The sequence below is a fragment of the Neomonachus schauinslandi genome, chromosome 4 (assembly GCF_002201575.2).
Source record: "Neomonachus schauinslandi chromosome 4, ASM220157v2, whole genome shotgun sequence".
Lineage (NCBI taxonomy): Eukaryota > Metazoa > Chordata > Mammalia > Carnivora > Phocidae > Neomonachus > Neomonachus schauinslandi.
Window position 1 is genome coordinate 50993772 of NC_058406.1, and position 5803 is coordinate 50999574.

A 5803-nucleotide genomic window follows, 5' to 3' on the forward strand; every position below is an offset into this window, starting at 1 on the left:
CATTAAGAGATGGAGTCTTTTTCCCTACCCATTTTGAATCTGGTTGTCTTCTGAATTGGTTTGGCTGGTAGAATGGGACAGAAGAGATTGTATGTCAGTTTGAAACCTAAGGTCCTGCATACTTTTGCTCTTCTCTTGCTCTTCTGCCTTCAGCATGAGAACAGTACTGACCTAGGCTTCTGGGAGATGGGACACTATGTGGGCCAGAGCTGAGTCATCATCCCAGCTGAGGCCATCCTAGATCAGCCACGTCCAGCAGACTTGCCATCTGGCGGCAGGCACATGAGCAAGCCCAGTGGACATTATGCGAGCCCATTTCAGATCAGCATAGTTGTTCAGCCAGCCCTGAAATGCATGAGAAACAATAGTGGTTGTGATTTTTTAAGCCACTAATTGTTGGGGTGGTTTGTTATGCAGCATTCTTAGTGGGAACAGATAAATGATAAAAGTACCAAGGGCAAATCTCACAGTGATACAGGAAGTCTGTTCCCCTCCAACATGCCCTCTTTCCTGTGTGCCTGCTTACTTCTTTTGCATTTGCGTCCAATAGCGGCTGCAGCCCCACCCTCACCCAGACCCCCAGAAGACAGGCCATGAGTTACCTACTTGGAAAAGGTGGCCAATTCTTGCATTACAAATGTATAGAGGAAACCACACTCGTGCTCTAGCCCAGAAAAACAAGTCACCGACATGGAAGAAATCCAGACCTTTCTCCCTTATTTCTGTGCTTATATTTTAATCCATTTCCGCTCAATTCCCGACCCTGGCTCCACTTCCGGTTTAGAGAGGGCTATAGCAGAGAGTTTAGAATCAAGAAACCTGGAGTTGCACAGATCTGGATTTAAACTCTGGCTCTGCTGCTTACTAGCTGTGTGTCCTTGGAAATGTCCCTTAACTCATTGAGCCTCAGTTTCTTTGTACTAAAAGTGGGGATGATACTCTCTATCTCTACGGTATTGTGAGGATTAAGTGAAATATGTATTTAGGACATATTAAGTGCTCAATAAATAGTAGTTTTGACTAACTGGTTGATTACCCAACCCATTCTCTCCAGTTCCTGACTCTGGGGCCCCCTTTCAGAACTCTGGTTCAGATTCAGACTGCTCGCTCTCCTGCCCCCCCGCCCTCCCCAACAGTACTCCCACAGAACCTGGTCGCTTAGGACCTGAGCCCAATCTCCAGTCCCTGTGAGCCCCCGGGCTGGTGTACTAGTGTGTCCTGGTACAGATTCACTCTGGAATGGCACAGAATGGACTCAAAGCCCTGTTGCAAGTGGGTCAGTGGGCAAGCCCGCCTCCCCCAAACCCCCAAGCTCTGCTGACCGCTTGCTATTATTTTCACATGATGCAATGTTCCCTCTCCCCTTTGGAGCAGTATTAAGTTTCCTTCCATTCCCATACACTTCAGAGACTGCTGCCCCTCTCACATTTCAGACGCTGACCCGCTCCTTTGCACTTTTCCCCTCTGCTTGTCTGGAGACCTGCATAATGAAATTCAGACAGCGGTGACTGCTGGGCTCTGCCTAACTTCCCCTCAGTATGGGTGACGAGGGCTGGGCTGCTGGGCCTTGCAGGGAGCGTGCTCCTCCAATGGCCTAGACGTAGACCGGGGCCAGAGCGAGCCTGGTGACTTCATTTCTTTTTGTCAGATCAGAGGTTCCTCGCTCTGAGGAGAAAGGCAAACACTTTTGATCTGACTGCGGGGGGAGGGGCGGGGCGGTGGATACATGCGATATATAAAATGAAACAAGCTTTCCAAAAACAACAAGGCTGAATCATAACTTACATTTGGGGCGCACTGTAGCTTGGAAAGCGCTTTTCACACGCGATGTCTCCTTCATTCTCACAGCGGCCCTGGGAGGCAGGCGGGACAAGGATTAAGAGCCCTGTTTAACCATGAGGTCACACAAGTTGGGTGACAGAGTCCCAGCCCACATGCAGGTCTCTGGACTCCACACCCAGCACTCCATCCTCTGTTTTATGCTGTCTTCTCTCTTGCATTTCACCCCATGACTTCAGCCCAACATTTGTAAAACTTTCCCATAGAAACATCCCTGATGCCAGAGGGGAATGAGCATCCTGGAAATGCAAAATTACTACCAGATTCCGTGCTTTATCTAAAAAAAAAATTCATTCAAACTATGAATTCTAATTCAATAATTATGTCATATTCATATTAAATATAGTTTTATAGTCTTAATATACAAGTAAGGTTTTATTGTAGCTTCTTTCAGACAAAATATTCCAGGAACATGGCTTTGCTTAACCCCTGGTAACTTCAGGGGTTTGTGGCCCCACGTTTTCGATGCTTTCAACCAGTGGGCAAGATGAGTATGCAACACACACTCCTATAACCACAGCAACCACCTGAAGAAATGCTTTATTTTAGCCCTGACCCCTGTAAGGATGTTATTTTTTAATTGGCCTTTTTAGCTGGGCCTTCCTTTAAACCATCTGCCGCAAGCATTCCATCCTGTGCTGACAATGGAAAGACACATGTTTGTAAGGTATGTTTAGCATCTGTGAGGCTGAAGGAATGAGCTTTCTGGCATTGCCAGATGCACCGAGTACATGTGCAGAACAGAATACACGTGCTCTCGGCAGGAACCAAAACCGGGGAGCAAGCCCAGCTAAACGGCTAGCTGTGTGGCGTCCCGTTGAAGGGGCTGAACATGAGATTTAGGTCCTTGGAGTTGTCAGAAGCTCCATATAGTACCTTACATCACCCTTGGAGCAATTCTCTCTAGGCAGAGGCTTGAGGAGGGATCCCACTGTCACCCAGGGAACACTGTCCTCTCTGCTCCCTGCAAGTGACCGAGGATCTCTAAATCGTAACTCGGACTCCAAAGGGCTCTGCTGGCTCCAGCTAGACTTGCCAACCTTGCTTGTGGGCTGTTTGCTTCAGAGAGGCCTCCTGGTGCCAGCGATCTACGCAGGTGGTAGGGACAATTGCAGCACGCTCATCAGAACAGATGAGACGTAGCCCCGAGTCAGACGTGGGGAGACTATCGTGAGAGCTGATTCCTTTGGTGTGGGTTAAGCAAATGGGAATATATTCCAAAGTGCTCTTGCAATTAATTGGTTGCAACCATGGACTTGAGATTTGCTGAAGGAAAGAAAGCGGGATGATCTCAATAGCTAGCATGGACACAAGCTTCCTCTGTGCCAAGCACTAATCTAAGCAACTTAAATGCATTAGCTCATTGTCTTCTCACCGTGGTCCTACAAGGTAAGTGCTATTATGATCATCCCCTTTTCACTAGTAAGGACACTAAAGCAGAGAGAAGGTAAGAAACTGGCCCAAAGTAAATGGTTAGTATGTAGCAGAGCTGGGATTTCAACCCAGGGACTCCACACTTGTAATCATACTACACTGCCTCTCGCTGCCGGCACAATGCACCCAAGGATGATAGTCACAGAACCTTCTTTAGCCCTATTTATGCCAAGCACTGTGCTCAGTGCTTGACACGTTCTATCTCCCACAATCCTTAAAACATTCCTGGAGAGAAAGTCCTGTCATTACTTCCATTTTCTAAATGAGGAATCTGAGGCTTGGAGATGTTAACTGGCCAGACATGACATAGCTAGTAAATGATGCGAAAGCCCATTTACTACTGTTAATCATTTTATTTTACTGCTTCCATGTAAACTGCATACACTGTAAATAGCACAAAACAAATGAAACAGTTTTGCAAGGATTCTCCTTTGTATTCTGGTCACTAAATAGGTACAAATTCATTTCTAAGGAAATGGTATGGGATTTGAGATCTGGGAGGCAAGCAATATGATGAAAAGCAGAGGACCCCAAGCTCATGGCCAGAAGATCTAGGTTCACATCCTATCTTTGGTTCTCACATTCCAGCCTCAGTTTCCTCATTTGTAAGGTGGCGGTGATGGCGAAACCTAGCTGTGGGGATTACATGGTAAGACATATGTGGTGCTATTATTATTTAATATGTGTAAGGTAGTTTTTTTTGGTTTGTTTGTTTTTGTTTTTGTTTCTGTATTACAGATCACTCTTGGTGTTGTACATTCTAAGGATTCTGACAAGTATATAATGACATGTATCTACCGTTCTAGTATCCTAAAGAGTAGTTTTAGTGCTCTAAAAATCCTCTGTGCTCCATCTATTTATCCCTTCCTCACCCCTCCCACCCCCTAGCAATCACTGATATTTTTTACTGTCTCCATAGTTTTACCTTTTCCAGAGTGTCATGTAGAAGGAATCATACAGTATGTAGCCTTTTCAGATTGGCTTCTTTCACTTAAGAATATACAATTAAGTTTCTTCTATGTTATTTCACTGCTTGATAGTTCATTTCTTTTCAGTGCTGAATAATGTTCCATTGTCTGGATCCCTCTTTCTTATAGTTTATGTATTTGTTTATTTTTTTCCCAAATCAATAGAGCTTTTATTGCATTTTTAAAATATCACAAGTAAGTTTGAAAAATCATCTGGCATCTTGCTGTTTCTGTAACTGGACAAATTAGATCTTATTCATCAGCCTGCTGAACTGATCCTTTTTCAGAAACATAGCTATCTAAGCATCCAAAATTTTCTGCTACCCTTGTTTCCAACTGTAGGGGTCATGCTGAATCAAAGCAGCTGAGTTTGATGCAAGTTCAATGTCATTTCCTTCAAGAACTAACTCATCTTTCTGGGCTTGAGATACTGAACAAGCAACACCTCGCCTCATCTGAACTCTGCGGATGTATTTTTCACCCAGGAAATTTTGGATTTCAACAAGAGAACCATTCTCCTGAATAACAACATGGATGGGGAAGTGAACCACACAGACCTCATCTGGAAACAGAAGCCCAGTGTAACACCCTTGATCATGTTCTGTACGTGACTACAGGTAGTACGAACAGTAGTCAACCATTTGCCACCTCAGAGCCTCTTCTTTTCCTTTCCAAGGAGACTGAGTTCTACGTTGATGTGATTGAAGTCCCTTCACAGGGTTCCTCTGGGGCCCTTCACAATGACAGTAGGTCCCTTCAGAGTGATGTCCACATCTGTTGGAATGTTGACAATCTGATAGCTGAAATGGTCTTTATTCTTGCAGTAGATGCAGCAAAGAGCTATAGTTCACTTATTAAGGCGGTTTTTTTAAGTTCAACTCTTCATTTTATAGATGAGAAAACTGAATCCTAAGGAAGTTAGAAAAACTTGCTCAAGTCCTGTAGCTAGTTGGTGACAGAGTCATGACTCAAAAGTAACTCTTCAACCTCAAGTCCAGCACTTTTGGCTACTTTACTGGGCTGAGTGACATTTTTCTAGAGTTTGTGTTTTAGGATCTCCTCTTGTTACTTGCATCCATTTGCTGAACTACTACTTCTCTTGTATTTGTGGAATTAGAGGTCAAAAAGAGTTTGCATAAGGCAAATGCACACTCTCTACAACCGTCTGGTGGTTTAAGAGCTTCCGCTTCCTTCCTCATGTAGAAGTTTTAAAGATTTTTATTTATTTATTTGACAGAGAGAGACACAGCGAGAGAGGGAACACAAGCAGGGGGAGTGGGAGAGGGAGAAGCAGGCTTTCCGCTGAGCAGAGAGCCGGACGTGGGGCTCAAATCATCACCTGAGCCAAAGGCAGACGCTTAATGACTGAGCCACCCAGGCGCCCCCTCATGTAGAAGTTTTAAAAGAGCAGCTGAAAAGTAGCAAAATTGGCAAGAGGGATTTTTTAATATCCTCTGTCTTCTCATCTTTGGAGGACATACCACCAAATGATCATGTGAACTGGAAGACAAAGAAAGCATAGCAGGGATTTTTCAGGTAGTCTCATCTGTTGTCAGGGCAGG

General features: G+C 44.6%; 1 pseudogene; it reads right to left on the reverse strand.

Annotated features, from left to right (window-relative positions):
* Positions 1-4493: 4493 nt before the first annotated feature.
* LOC110571823 lies at positions 4494-5440 on the reverse strand (annotated as a pseudogene).
* Positions 5441-5803: the final 363 nt, after the last annotated feature.